At 47.4% G+C, this 15652-nt stretch overlaps 1 long non-coding RNA gene across 1 annotated transcript in view; it reads left to right on the forward strand.

The window, feature by feature from the left end:
- LOC311339431 overlaps window positions 1-15051 on the forward strand; it is a 16832-nt gene extending 1781 nt beyond the window's left edge. The window contains exons 2-3 of the long non-coding RNA XR_014633208.1: window positions 1574-1858; window positions 14625-15051. This is a non-coding gene — a long non-coding RNA (uncharacterized lncRNA). The remainder of the gene's footprint in view (window positions 1-1573; window positions 1859-14624) is intronic.
- Window positions 15052-15652: the final 601 nt, after the last annotated feature.

A 15652-nucleotide genomic window follows, 5' to 3' on the forward strand; every position in this document is an offset into this window, starting at 1 on the left:
TAAGGGACACTCCGAGATGACTGAGTGTTCCTGGGAGGGGGAGAGAGAGAGAGTAAAATAAGATTGCATTAATGATTCGACAATGAAGATGTCAGTGGTCTTCAGAACACCTCACCCAGCAGTGTAACGGGAGTGTGGTTGGATATATTTAGCTTTGTTGTAGGACAGAACCAAATGCATTGTGGGAAAGGTTTGCTTGTGGATGTCAGCGGAGCCTGAACTGAGACCTGTGAACCCTGAGGGCATGAACATGTTTTGAGCATCATAACTCGGCAATAAAATGAGCTAGTTAAAAAAGGTGAGCTGTTTAGGAGTGCTCTGGACATGGACTTTACATTAAATGACAGTTTCAATGGGGGTGGGGGGGCTAGGCCCTGCTCTGTACACTCATCATATCAGGTCTGATGGAGATCTGTCTGAATGGGAGCGAGAGGCAAACGCCACAGGAATAAAGCATGAGCTTGCAGATTCATCGGGTTAGGGCTAGGGTGGGATAGTGATTAATACAGGTTCTAACGGGGTGGAAGTAAATATTAATGATTTTTATTTGACTGACTTCATCTATGCAAGTAGACTTGAGCATGATTGCAATTTATGCATTATTTAACATTGATTGTATTCCGGGAAACTGATGATGTAGAAGAAATCTATTTGGATTTATTTGCCCTTGTTCTAAATGATTATATTTTTGAAGGTCAACATTTTCATTTGGCCATCTGTGAAATCATTTTGGTTGCTGCCAAATAATTTTTCAATGAGAAATAATTATTATCTCCCAATGTCAGAACAACATCAGGGGCGCTTGATTCTGTAACTGGACTGGCCAGAGCCGGTCTCTTGAACGTTCTAGGCCACACACAGCGTTAATACAGCAACCATCAAGTTAACATCATTCATCAAATGCATACAATTCTCTTGATCATACTGTCATTATGTATTTAAATGTACATATAAATGGCAATACACATCATCCTTAGGTTCCTGCGTACTAAAACTACTAAATGTATGAAACTCCTAGACGTTATGAAAGGCAGGTCGGTCTGGAAACGGGAACGTATGTTGTTGATGAACTGGAACGCCTGGCGTTTTTTAGAGGGAACTGGGAATCGACCATTAGGTTGATCTGCTTGTTCATCAAGTTGGAGAGGGAGGAAAAGAGAGGGAGGGGGGTTTATGTAGAGGGGGAGGGGCCCAGGGTGTTGTGGGGGGGGGGGGGGGGGGGGGGGGTGAGCAAGAATTTTAAACGGTCGATTGGTAGCAGGCGAAACTAGTTTGGCTGATGTAATCCACCCACCAGGCTGCCATTTGCTTGTTCATCTGGGGAGAAGTACGAATGTGGCACATGCAGATGTCCACATCTGGCAAGTCTGGATAAATAGCAGTGGTAATGGGTTGAAATGTTTTATCGTGTGTGTGTGTGTGTGTGTGTGTGTGTGTGTGTGTGTGTGTGTGTGTGTGTGTGTGTGTGTGTGTGTGTGTGTGTGTGTGTGTGTGTGTGTGTGTGTGTGTGTGTGTGTGTGTGTGAAAGACATCTAGATCTATAGATGCATCTCTATGATTTTAATGACCGCAGAACTTCCGGATGGCGTCCCGTTCGGACCCCCGTCTCCCGGACCCCTGTACGGCTCGCCTCCTGCTCTTCTGAATTGGGGCCCTCCTGGTTCTCCTGGCTGTCAGACTCCTCCAGCAATCCCCCCTGGCTGAGCAGGAGGACGGGCGGACCCCGCGCCGGGCAGACCCCCTCCACTGATCCTCAGGTCCTTCCAGCTGGCCCCCCCCGGTCTGTTCCAGATCACACCTGCACTGGGGTTGCCATGTTCTGAAAAGAACGATCCAGAAATCTAAAGCAGGATCCAAGGTATTCCGACAAATCGCCACATGGTATAAAGCGATGCAATACAATCGCCTGTTATGTTTTTGGGGAGGGATTTATTTTCATGAACACTGCGTCGTGATTGGTCGATCGGGTCACAAACGATGACTTTCACAGGTTTATCTTCACCCAGTAAGGTCTACGTCGTGTTGTCTACTGGGGATGTGGTAGATGGGCAACCAACGTGGATTCGCTGGGGCTCATGGATTTCAAATCCTCAGAAAGCAATTATCCTTTGACTACCTATTGCGTAGAGAAGTTGTGTTCTCCCACACCACTTTAGGCCGGGACTGTTAATGCCGTCTGTGAGATTCCATTGTGGATATTATTATATCTCGTCTCTCGCCCTTGAGCCTCCTAATTAAAGCAGAGGACTTTGCACCCTTAGAACCGAGTGACGTGTCGCCAACGACTCTGAGAACATTCTGCCCGTGGTGTTGGCGCTGTGGATAGTGGGAGTGTGTAAATCCAGATACATTATGGCCGGAGCCGGCTGCCAAAACAAGCATCTCAGCGGCCCGCTGCGCGAGGGTCGTGTTACATTAGGGTGATTGCGTTGTTGCGCAGTGTGGGGTTTTGGTTGGGTCGGGTTCTGGTTTTATTGTCGGGTAATATATTGGCTCATGATGTTTTGCATGGGATTGGATTGTTGAGTTTGATTGTGTTGCGTGACGTTGTGATGGTTGCTTTGTGCGGCATCGTGCGGGTCATCCTGATAAATCAACACAACGACCTATTGGTCCAGTTTCCAGGTCTCTCTCAAAGAGACACGCGTTACCTTTCACGGCGAGTGATGTACATCTACGCTTACATCTACGCTTCCATTATAACGGCCATGAGTCACATGTTATTGAGGGCTTATGCACTCAGTGGGGCAAGAACGAAGAGCTGTGTGAATTTACGTGTAGATCTTTGTTAAAATACAAAAGTACAATGTGATCAAGAGAACTTTTAGGGTCGCTATATTAATGATAAGTGTGGCATATTTTAAGAAGCTATTTTAACAGACTGGCCAGCTCTGTTATAAAATCGAGCACATCCTTAATTTTGACATTGGGGAAACATAATTAGTTCCCATGAAAAATCATTTTGCAGCCAACAGTGATTTCACCGACCACCAAATGGAATTTGCAACTTCCAAAAATGTAATAATTGAGCAAATACAAAGTCACCAGTTTCTGATCAGCTGACAATGTGTATCCATTATGTAGCTGCTCATCTTTCCTGTGGAAATCATGTACATGATAAATCCAAAAACGCTATTAAAACTATCAATATATGTATCACTTTTTAAATATTTATTTAGACCACTCGCTTTTTTTATTAGTTGAATTTTCCTTCTTTTAAAGTGGGAAATACTGAAAGTTGATCGTTGACTGAATAAAATGAATGTTGATGCATATTTGCTAATCATGAGCAAGCTATTCGAAAAAGTCCAAATCATTATGAAATAACCTTGAACCTCTCCACATTAAATGTAAAAGTGAAGCAAAAAGAGGGATAATATCTGATTTCATCACTTAGATAAATCCTGTCAGAAATCACTTCAACCATTTATGAAATACTCAAACACTTTAGTCTGGCAGTGTGGTTCCACTCAGACTGTGCTCCTTGCTGTAGGATTCAAAGCATATTGCATGATAGAGACGTCAGATACAGCTACCAACATTTGACAACAGGGAGCATACAATCACCCCCATGGGGTACATCAGATAACTAATCACGCACATTAAGTGTTTTGGCATGTTGATTTGCGATGATATTCCAATAAACGGCTCTTTTCCTCTAGAAAGAGGATCAGATAGCAGAAAGAGCCATATTCAGGCATATTCAGACAGGCATAATCCTTTTTTCTCCAGTGATTCCTATCACAGATGCGCTGCGTTCGTTTGGCTCTTCTGGTCTGTGTTATCACAGACTGGGCAGTCACTGGTTTTGGCTTGTTTTCCTGTACGTCACTGGTCTCTGCACAAAAGTCACCATGGGCCACATTAGTGTAATTTGAGGAAGTCAATCAATGACGTCCTGCACACTTCAGCTAATGATTCTCTTTGTGGGCGGCCTTCTGAAGGGTAACTATGAAAATAATAAGAGGTCAACTTTAATAATCCTTTCTTATGTCAGTATATACTGTTTCCTCCCTCCCCTTGTCCTCCCCTCCCTGCCTCCCCTTCCCAGTACTCCCCCCTAACGCTCTGAGTACTCCCCCCTAAGGCTCTGAGTACTCCCCCCTAAGGCTCTGAGTACTCCCCCCTAAGGCTTTGAGTACTCCCCCCCCCTAACGCTCTGAGTACTCCCCCCTAAGGCTCTGAGTACTCCCCCCTAAGGCTTTGAGTACTCCCCCCCCCCCAACGCTCTGAGTACTCCCCCCTAAGGCTCTGAGTACTCCCCCCTAAGGCTTTGAGTACTCCCCCCCCTAACGTTTTGAGTACTCCCCCCTAACGTTTTGAGTACTCCCTCCTAACACTTTGAGTACTCCCTTTATTTGATGGTTTTGTCGTAGTACAGAAACGCTGTACGAATGTGGGATCATTTGTATTTTTATTTGTGTTGTTGTACTTCTTGTTGTACTTCTTGCACCGTGTGCGCTCTCATGAATCTATAAAGCAACCTTGAGTGGGAGAAAGGCCCTATATAAAATAAAAGTATTATTATAATGTATATTGTATCAGTATTACCAACATTCCTGAAACGCAAAAACCTGTCAATTATTTGTCATTTCATTTTGGATAAAAGAACAATTATAATATGAAGAAACATGTTTGACTCTCACTCATACACATAAATGAGCAGGTCCTTATAAACACAGAGGTGTGAGCGAAACGTGACCTGATGCAGGTGAGGTGGGAACTCGAGGACTAGGGGAACAAAGGATTGTCAACAGACAGTTCCCACCTCCCCTGCCAATAGATAGATAGATAGATAGTCAAGCAAGATTCAATACACTGGGATCAGACCCGATAACCATTCCCACCTTCTCAGGAGGCTGAGACCCCCTGTCCCATCTCCCCAGCAGGCAGGGGTTGAGACTTCCCCTGTGGTAAAGCAAGGTGGCTCTCACTGCACGACTGCCTCATTAGTTTTCTTTATAGCTTTTTAGCCCCAGAAAAATAACTTGTATAACTGAACAAAACATAAAACCTTGGTTGGTTCTTTGTACCAAGTTTCAGTCCACAGCACAGCGGGCTAGCGCTATTCAGGAGCACAGGAACCCTAACCCTCAGGAATACAACAAAGTTCTGGGTGAAGGAAGACCAGAAACAGACAGAAACCAGAAACAGAAAAACACAAACTCTAATCCTTCCTGTTTATTAATAAGCGTCTCGTGACAAGAAGTCTGGCTAGTTTCTTTACTTTGTCCGTCTTTGATTTAACATGGAAATAGCTGCTCAATACATTCATTATTGAAACCAAAATAGTGGTTTTGCCTTCTCCGTTCCCTAAACTGTAACCTCCTCCTAGTGGTTGGTAACTCATAGACGTGATTATAGTCGGTTTGGTCTGGACACGGTAATGTATGTTGTTTGCCTTGAAACATAATGATAAGATAAGAGATAAGATAATCCTTTATTAGTGTTACAGCAGCAAAGAGCAAAGATGATAGTGCAAATAACGAAATAAAGACGACAGTCGTGCAAAATACAATAAAATACAATATGAATACAAAAATGCGTGTCCTTTTAAAGGGACCGGGAAATGGATGGGGAGTCGGGGACCTATCTGCTCGTTCTTAAGGTGGATTGGGTCCTGTTGTCGCGTTGTGTACGTGTTGTGTTGAATTGTCCGACCTTGTGTTGTGTTACAGTTCCACTGCTTGCACAACGCTCCTCATTGCAGAGCTCTGGTAAGCAGCTCGTTAGTAATGTCAGCATATCATTAAAATGCATTCATTTCTGACTGAATTGCCCTCTTGTTTTGGCGGAACCCTGGAGCACGTGCATCTCATGGATGGAAGCGCCTTCTTGTTCCCAGTCGGTAACCGAGAGAGTGCGTCTCCAGGATTATTCGTGCCGAGCGGCCACCAGGGGCTCACTGCACGCAGATGAGAGATGCACACAATGCGCGGCCCGCGGCGCCGGCGCCGGCTCCACCGGATCACAAAGTGCTCGGTGTTCACGCCAACGCCGTCACCCCGAGCACTTTGCAGCACACATGCTGATTCAATCTCTTCTACCAACTCGTTTTTTGAAAACAACAGTAAGTGAGCGGTGTACATACAGCACGCCTCTCTGCTCCTCTCTGCTCCTCTTATTTTTCGAGAACATCTCTGAGCTGTTCCGACCTCCCTCCCTCCCTCCTGGGGGGGTGGGGGGGGGGGGTCTGGGGTCAAGTTCAAGTTCAAGTTACTTTATTTTGTACCCAGAGGTAGATTTTGTTTGCAGTATCCTCAGAGTCCTCATACACACACATAGGAAAAGACATGGAGGCACATATCAAACATCATCCAGTAGAACAAATTGGCAAAGTTCTACAGGTCCAGATTGAAATATGAAGTGAACTAAAACAAATAGTAAAACAACATAATAACTCAGGGTCATCTCTAGGCCTACTTCAACCCCCCCCCCCCCCTCATGGTGGCGCTGTCTGCTACACCCGGGCCTGCCCCCCCCCCCCCCCTCCAGCCGGTAGGCGCTGTGGACCAGGGGGGCCGTGAGCGACGTCCACCCATCTGCTTTAACAGGTTAGAATAAGGTAGTGCTCAGGGAGCGCCGCTATCACTTCATTCATTCCGGATGCATCAAGCGTAACTTTACTCGTCTAATCAGCCCCCCGCCTCACTTCCATGCTGTCAAGTCGCATGTCTCATCTCCATAATCACTCTGACTAAATATATTTATTGACAACTTCATTATTTTAATTTTATTTGCTTAGGCGAGGGTAGAGCTATCTGCCACAAACAATAACGCGCCGAGTCGAGCGCAACGTAACGTGTTGGTGCACCACGGCCTCCTAAGCGGCAGGTAAAAGCACACTTGAAAATACATATTCTGTCACTTTAACGGTGTTGTAATGTCTCTACGACCACTTGCAGTCATAAAGTTATATGCATCCATTCTCTGTCAAGAGTTGTCTTATCAAAGGTATTAAAGTTATACAAGAGAAGGCGGGTCATGCCGGTCATGGGATTATTACACTTTGATTACCCTTAAGATCTGAAGTGTTATCTAATGTGTTTATTTTTTTATTGGAACACAATTGTCCGGCTCTGCAACAAGTGTTCTCGTGCTCGTCTAAAGCCCAGTTTAGTCGTCTAAACCCTCAGCCGCGTTGCGACGACCGGTTCACACTGCTGCAATTTTCCCCCTGCGATGTTCCAAAACAGTCTTGTTGCAAGTCGTTGCGTCGCAAATCTTTGGTCTGAACTGGGCTTAAGGACCACAGAGGGAGGATCCATCTGTTAGCAGGGGTCTGAAATCCCAGCTGCAAAGGGATCGAGAACTTGGGTAGGTTGACGACCCCCCTCCCCCAAGCCCTGCCTACATCCAGGACCTGGTCTCTAGACCCCCTCCCCAAGCCCTGCCTACATCCACGTCCTGGTCTCTAGACCCCCTCCCCAAGCCCTGCCTATATCCACGTCCTGGTCTGTAGAACTTACGCCCCGGCCTGTACACTCCATGCTCTCTGACAGCCAAATGGCTCGCTACCAGGCAACCCCGGCTGCCACTCAACAGAATCTCGATTGGTCTCTTTCCTGGCTCCACAAGGCTGAGGCCAGCTCCCCACTGACGTCACAAAGGCTGAAGCCCTAAATATCTTTGTTGCAGTCTGAGAACTCCTCTGCCCTGACTTGGCCCAGGATGGTTTTACATAATAAATACCAAATAGAAATTCTCCATCTCTTGTTTCTATAATGGAGCACTTGAAACAAATTGCACTTTTTGCGTTGTAGCTTTGCGGTTGAACGCGCTTCATTGAAAGTCGCTTTGGACAAAAGTGTCGGCTTGTAATGAAATGTAGAGAAATATAGTCAAGAAACCCAGTTTCCCCAAAAGTACACTGTTAAACCATAACTTTAAGATATATTCAACACGGTTTATCAATATATTTATTCATACTCTGTCCCCTTACTGACTTCCATAACGGTCTAATGAGGGACAGGCATTCAGTCATGTTCTCTACCAGTTAAAGCGCTTTCAACTGGAAAGTTAAAAAAAAAATCCATAATTTCGCTGTACGAACCAAGGCCTCACAGACATTCCGACATTCCGAGCCTCACAGCCGACGTTCCAGCCCGTGGTGTGTTCCTATCACAATAGAAACAATCTCCCCATCCCAGCGCCCACAGCCCCCCTCCCCTGCAACCTTCCTGTTTCCTGTGCTGTCACGTCCCGAGTGGAGCCCATTATAACCCATTAGGTTGGCAGCTGACGTGTGATGGAAGGTGAGGAGGACCCACGCTCCTCTTCCTCCTCCTCCTCGCTGGTACCGCTGAGCGTTGCGTCGTATCGATCCTGTAGAACTCCCGCCGTCCGTGATTACAGCTTCCCCACGCCGAGCTAATTCCTCGCCCGGTGTCTGTCAGGAGAGATGAGCGAGGAGAGGAACCCGCGCTCACTCCCCCGAAACTGACGAGTCGCTGTCAAAATACACTGGCTCCGGCGGCGTGTTCTGGGGGATTTACACCGGGGGATTTATCACCTGACTAGCTCGCGCTGCATAATTCATGGAGGAGAGAGGGAGATAGGGAAATCGGAATCCGAGTGCAGACTTGTATTCCCAGTGAGTGCTTTACTCGGTGACAGAGTTGTGTGCGAGCGGCTCTTGTTAGAGACGGAGCTCGGCTTTGGGTAACGGAAGGAAGCCGCAGTCTCGACTGGGTCTCATTACAGACCTCACCGCATCTGACCTGAGAGCTGCGGTTCGCCCTGTGCATGGGAAAGCAGGGAGAGCATTCTCACTTAAAGGCTGTTTGCAGGGTTTACGCATACATTTGAAAACAAGTGCACTGCGGCAACGGAGAAAGCACAGGTTCAAGTCCATGGGTCACCCTGAGAACACAAAGGTGAACCGCTTCAAAGAGGGGCATTTCCTTGGCTTTGATAATGACTTGAACAGATGCATAAGGAAAAGGAGACGCTGCTGTTGTCCTTGCTCATGCTTCAGGCTCTTTGATGCTCTACATCCCAATGTAAAGCTCTGGTTTGTTCACCGGGAACAAACACACCATTGATGTCTTTATTCCAGTGTACTGGAAGGCTTTGGTGCATCTATACAGTGGTGTATACGTTTCCCTAGCGCTCTATTCTCTATGCAGTATTTTGAAATGTTTTAGAATAGCAATTGTGGAGTGTTTTATAGAATATGCACAGAGACCCTGGAATGCTTGATGGAGTGTTCCATACCTTTCCACAGATTTCTTGGAATTCTATACTGTTATGTGGGTCTTTCCTCCAGTAACCATGGAGTTCTGCTAGTACTGTTCCATAAAATATTCAGAGAGAGACCCATGTATTCTGCACTGCCGTAGAGAAACTGCCCTCCCTCGGACTCTCGGATTGTCTAGCATGTTCTTCCGAGCTTTCCCCCCAATATTAAGGTATACAATACAATACAATACAATACAATACAGCCTCTGCCCTGGTGAACCCGGCGTTGTGCAGATTCTGTCATCCATCATTTAACGCCAGCCCGCTTCTTCAGGGTTATTTTGTTCTCCCTTAAATCATCCGCCGAGCTACACGTCAGGTAGACTTGGAGGCTGTGGAGGAGGAATAACTGATGGTGGTTTGCAGGTGGGATCATAAAATGTTAAAAATACAGTATTATTGTTTTAAGTTAAGTTAGTTAGGTCTCGCAACGGAGCGCAGGAGCGCCAGGCCATCACGAGTCTGACGTCTTTGTTCAAGTGAAGTTATTCTCACAGACAACATTCATTAGCTTTTTAAAGCTACAATTAGATTGTATTTTTCTCATTTTCAATGTAGGAATTGTTAAATTGTAGTTTTTGAAATTAGAAAGCTGTAATTGGTAAACTGCTCTGGACCTTAGGATGACTTGATAATACTTTACTAATAATACTACTGTGTTTAAATGAGGAACAGTGAGGCTCAGATTTGTCCCATGAAGTCCACGTCACAGGGAAATAATCACAAAGATTCTGCCAGTCCGTCCATGACACCGTCTCAACCCTTAATGCCTAGAGCCGGAGAACTGCAGGCGGCCTGTAGTCAAATGGGAGCCGCCGAGAGAGGAGTTTGATCCCAGGATTTCATCTTTGTGTCCGTCTGTAGAAAAACAAATTACATTGTGTATATATATTCATGTATGTAACGCAGCTGAATACCAAACAGAGGGGGAGGAAGGAGCCGGCTGTGAGTACGGAGAGCTGTTTGGACCTGGAGTGTTATTTGTTAATAAAGGAGGACGACGCTGGCAGAGAACAATTTCTCCTCCTTCGAAAAACACAAACGTCCGCGAGCACGTTATCGCAAACATAACAAGACAGAGAATAATCTGACAGAAAAAATATTTAACCCTGCCTCGAAAATATATGTAATAAATAAATCCCAATAAATGAAAGGTGTAAAACGGTTCCTCTATAACCGGAGTGTAAACAGATGATCTGGCAGATAGGTGTAATTGTAGTCGAACCGCACCTACACACGGCGGGTCACAGCCCGCCTCTCCGCTGAAGTAGCAGAATATGAGCCAGAGATACTGCCTTAACAAACAACCGCCAGCCGGCCACTGTTTAAATACTATAATAAACCAAAAAACACTATATATGCTAATCTGCACTCAGCTAACACATAGCTTGTGCTAAAATGTAAACACGAGGCTCCGGGAAAAAAAGTTTGTGTTGTTTCCACGCGTTGTGTGCGCTCTCGATTCTGCATTCGCCCTGTTTGTGGAAATCCTACGTTCTACCCCCTCACCGTAGTGCAACAGCAACACATAATTAAAACTGGAGCTCTCCTTTAACAGTAAAACAAATAATATAATAATACAATAATAACCAATGCGGTGCTCCCCAAGATACAGAATCAAGGATAAGTGAAAGTGGAGGTTAAATCTATAACCGCAGTGCAAAACACACTCGGAATACACACATGAACTCTCCACAGAGCCAGGAACGGTGTGTGTGCACATGTTGACCTTCAGCAGCCTCTTGCTCCCTTTCCCTGAACCTCAGCCCCCGTTAATCCAACGCGTTGACAGAGGATGAAGTCACTCTGATCCCAGATTGCGGCCAGATTGCCGCGTTGTCATGGATAATGAATCAGGGGGAACGGGGTCGGATGGACAGGGGCCGGAGTGTACCTGTCTCACTCTCACACTGATGGCCTCTCTGAAGATGGAGACGCACGGAGACACACACACACACACACACACACACACACACACACCCTCTCGCTGAGTTTCTAGGCTGTATATTTCCCGCTGAATTGGGTTTCCTCATCGCTATGGATTGATTCTGGGAGACCTTTTCGTCATCTTCGCCCTGGACGGGAGGGCGATCCTGCAGCTGAAGAACTTGGTGGAGGTGGTCCAGGCAACGTGAGCGATCTCTGTACGGAGCAAAACCACATCCTCCCCGAGCAACACACACAAAGACCTGCACACTGTTCCACATTCCACAGCTCATCCTCTCTCGCATGGTTTCATCGTTCAAAAAAAAAAAAAAAAAAAAAGATCAAGAAGAGGCATATTGTCCCTTTCTTTTCATTTGTTGTCGGATCGCCGTGACGACTGGCGGCTCGCCCCGCCGGCCGCCGCTGAGTGACAGCTGGCGAGCCGTGCGTGTGACAGGCTGAGCGCGTCCGGTGGCAGATACAGATGTCACGTGCAGAGCGGCTCTCCGCCACAGCTGGCGAGGGAGAGAGGGGTACGCTCATCTGAGGACCTGTGAGAGAGCAGGCAGCCTGGCAGGTGTTTGCCATCAGAGACAAGAGCACTGAGGCCGCTGAGCCCCCCCCCCCCCCATCCCCCGTCTCCCCTCGTCCCCCGTCCCCCCCCCATCCCCGGCCCGGGACTCAGATATAGCCGTTAAGAACCTCGACACTGAGAGGGAAAGACAGAGGGTTTGAGGCTGAGCCCATGAAAGAGGAACAGAGGTAGAGGTGAAGCCTTTCCCAGAAGAGAGACTGCGTATCCAAAGGCTCGTCAGCTCTGATGCAAAGAGCCGTGTCACCCATAGATGTCTTTGTGATTCACAGCTCTCTGTGAGCAACGTGGTGTGCGAATCGCCCGTGTTGGAATTGTTTCCTTCGCCGTGTAAGTGGAGGTATCCTTGTTGTGATTTCGTTTTTTTAGATCTCGATGTAAAAATGACCACCGTCACTCTTGTTTTTTTTTTTAGTTCTTGCTAACATTTCAGTTGACAGTAATCCATCATTATTCGGGGTTCTGATGGTTCTGCTCACTCGGCTTACTGCAGGCCTTTACTGCAGGCTAAAACCAGTACACCGCAGGCTAAAACCAGTACGCAGCAGGCTACACCAGTACACAGCAGGCTACACCAGTACACAGCAGGCTACACCAGTACACAGCAGGCTACACCAGTACACAGCAGGCTACACCAGTACACAGCAGGCTACACCAGTACACCGCAGGCTAAAACCAGTACACAGCAGGCTACACCAGTACACAGCAGGCTACACCAGTACACAGCAGGCTACACCAGTACACAGCAGGCTACACCAGTACACAGCAGGCTACACCAGTACACAGCAGGCTACACCAGTACACCGCAGGCTAAAACCAGTACGCAGCAGGCTACACCAGTACACAGCAGGCTACACCAGTACACCGCAGGCTAAAACCAGTACGCAGCAGGCTACACCAGTACACAGCAGGCTACACCAGTACACAGCAGGCTACACCAGTACACCGCAGTGGGGGGGAGGAGGGCGGGGGGCCCGAGGCAGCGGCCTAACTCTAACTCTTGTGGCCTAATTAGATGTGACAAAGTTCAGCGCCTCTCGGGGGGTTTGGGGGATTAAGAACACATTGTGTGATGCGGACCACTTGGACAAAATCGATTATGACACTAAGCTTTGATGAATAATGAATGTGGTCGCTTACCAGTGTGTGTGTGTGTGTGTGTGTGTGTGTGTGTGTGTGTGTGTGTGTGTGTGTGTGTGTGTGTGTGTGTGTGTGTGTGTGTGTGTGTGTGTGTGTGTGTGTGTGTGTGTGTGTGTGTGTGCGCGCGTGTTGTGCGATGCCGAAGCCACACTCGGACAATGGACCAGTCACAGCGATGCGCGAACGGCGATGGTTACGGAAACTTTGACACGAGCGGCAGACACTGGGAGCGATGGGTGTGTGTGTGTGTGTGCGTGCGTGCGTGTGTGTGTGCGTGAGTGCGGGTGTGTGTGTGTATGCGTGTGTGTGTGTGTGTCAATAGGATGTCCGTTCCTCTTCCTCTTGCTCGTGACACCCGCCCCCCCCCCCCCCCCCCCCCCTCCACAGCATCCACTGGGGAATCGAACACGTGCCACAATTCAGCCCTCCTTAACACACCTGGGAGGGCCGCACTTATCGATAAGGAAGTGAGCGGTTCTATAGCGTTCTCTGTATTCTATTCTACGTATGTGTTCTACAGTTTTATGATATTTTCTATTATATTGATGCACCTTTCCATTCTATGCTATTCATTCCTTCTATTCATTTACATTCTAATAATGTGCTGCTCTTGTCTATTGGACTCGGTTCTGTTGGTTCTCCAATCTATCCGGTTCTATACTCTTCTATTCCATCTGGTCTGATAACTGAGTCCTTAGTTAACGCATCACGGCCCATATTGTAACCCTCCCCTTTCACAACCTGCCCACACAATATGTTGGGAGGTAACCAGTAGATCTATATCTAGCTCTGCCTGTAACTCTATTAATCTTCAGATTAATACTTGAAGCCAGACAAGCTCAAATCTGGGTGAACGGGGCACTCACTTTCTTTTGCTTCATATTTGTTCTGACCATTCATGTTGCTGGGGGCGGGATCACGATCTGCAAAGCCGTGAAAAGTTGTCTACTTTGTTTCTACAAAAGAAGACGCCTCTACCGAGACTGTAGAAACACATTTATTAAACCCATTTCTGAAAGCTTAAACCACTGGCGTGAATGAGTTCTCTTTGGCAGTGTAGCTCTGTAACCGAACAGGAAACAAGGCCGAACTCCTCCTCCTGCAGACCCTGTTCCCCGCCCCAGGCTCTGAGTCTGACTGCTGTAATGGTAGTACTGCCGTAGCCCAGATAACACCAGACGATCAGACCGGCAATGACTGAATGAATCCCTCTTGTTTATCCCTGTCTCTCCTCACCTGCACTCAACTCTGAGGAGTTTTTCAGGAGATCACTCAATCCATCGCGGCAGCCCGGCTCAAACGTCTGACTGATGTAGTGTCAGGGGCCCGCGAGAGCCGTTTAACTATGAGGAGGACTGCGGAGACAGGGAGAAGAGGAGGGAAGCGCAACAATGGAGCCTTCTTCCAATCCTTAGGATCCTGTCAAGGAGATGTTTGGTTTTGGTCTGAGAGAGAAAAGGTTTACCGTCCGGGCCCAAGGTAATGTACGCCTGGAAGTACTTTGTACCGGTGTTGGTTGTTTGCATGTGGTTTGGGTGAACCAGATGCGCTGTTGGTCTGTGATGGTTTCAGAGACAGAGAAAGAGAGAACGAGAGCGATAGAGAGACCTTTAAAAGGGAACATAATTGCTGAGGCACAGTGAACTCAGGTGGACACAACTGCTACCGGAGACGGGCAACTCTCCCGAATACACAACCGAGTTAATCCTGTTGTTTGTTGATTCAGATGCAATTCCACGTGCGCGTAGCGTCTGTCTCTGCCGCCGCCACCGCCTCCACCGCCTCCACCGCCTCCACCACTCCGCACCCAACGCCTCATCACCATGACGGCACTGCAGGGAAAAGTTCTTGCAGCGCTGATCCAAGCATTTCCCTTCCCAACAACGGGTGTAGTCATTTAAAAGACTTGACAGGTACATTGTGTGTGTCTCTTGCCCTCTCTCTCTCAGTACACTCTCTCTCTCTTGCTTGTACATCCTCTCTCTCTATCTATCTATCTCAGTAGACCATCTCTCTCTCTCTCTCTCTCTCTGTACAGCCTCTCTCTCTCTCACTCTATCTCTCTGTCCAGCCTCTCTCTCTCTCTCTCTCTGTACAGCCTCTCTCTCTCTATCTCTCTGTACAGCCTCTCTCTCTCTCTCTGTCTCTGTCTTTCTCAGTACACCATCTCTCTCTCGCTCTCTCTCTCTCTCTATCTCTCTGTCTCTCGCTCTGTACATAATCTCTCTCTCTATCTCTCTGTCTCTCTCACTACACCATCTCTCTCTCTCTCTCTCTCTCTCTCTCTCTCTCTCTCTCTTTCTCCCTCTCTCTCTGTACAGCCTCTCTCTCTATCTCTCTGTCTCTCTCAGTACACCATCTCTCTCTCTCTCTGTGAGCTCACGAACACAATCTCAACGTTCAAATACTCTTCTAAGCTGCGGTTACAGAAGCACGCCCAATCCTCCTCCCCGCTCAGGATTATTGCCTCTTCAATCCGTGACTGAAACACCGTGTAAGTTCGGGCCTACGTGAAATAACGCACAGACAGTACACAACAGATGCTCTGACAAAAATGCGTAGGCCTAAAGGTTTTCATGCTTTTTTTTCCCCAGTTGGGCAGCAGATTGCCTCCAGATCGGTGTTCAGGCTGGCCCTGTCGTCTACCAGAACATGATGTGAAGACACCCATTTTTAGATTCACCCTTTCAGAGCAGTTTGTCGATACAAAATCTCCCCCTTTGGTCGTGGAACAGTAATGGGCCGCTTTGCATG

The sequence above is a fragment of the Micromesistius poutassou genome (assembly GCF_964030765.1).
Source record: "Micromesistius poutassou genome assembly, chromosome: 2".
NCBI classification, from domain to species: domain Eukaryota; kingdom Metazoa; phylum Chordata; class Actinopteri; order Gadiformes; family Gadidae; genus Micromesistius; species Micromesistius poutassou.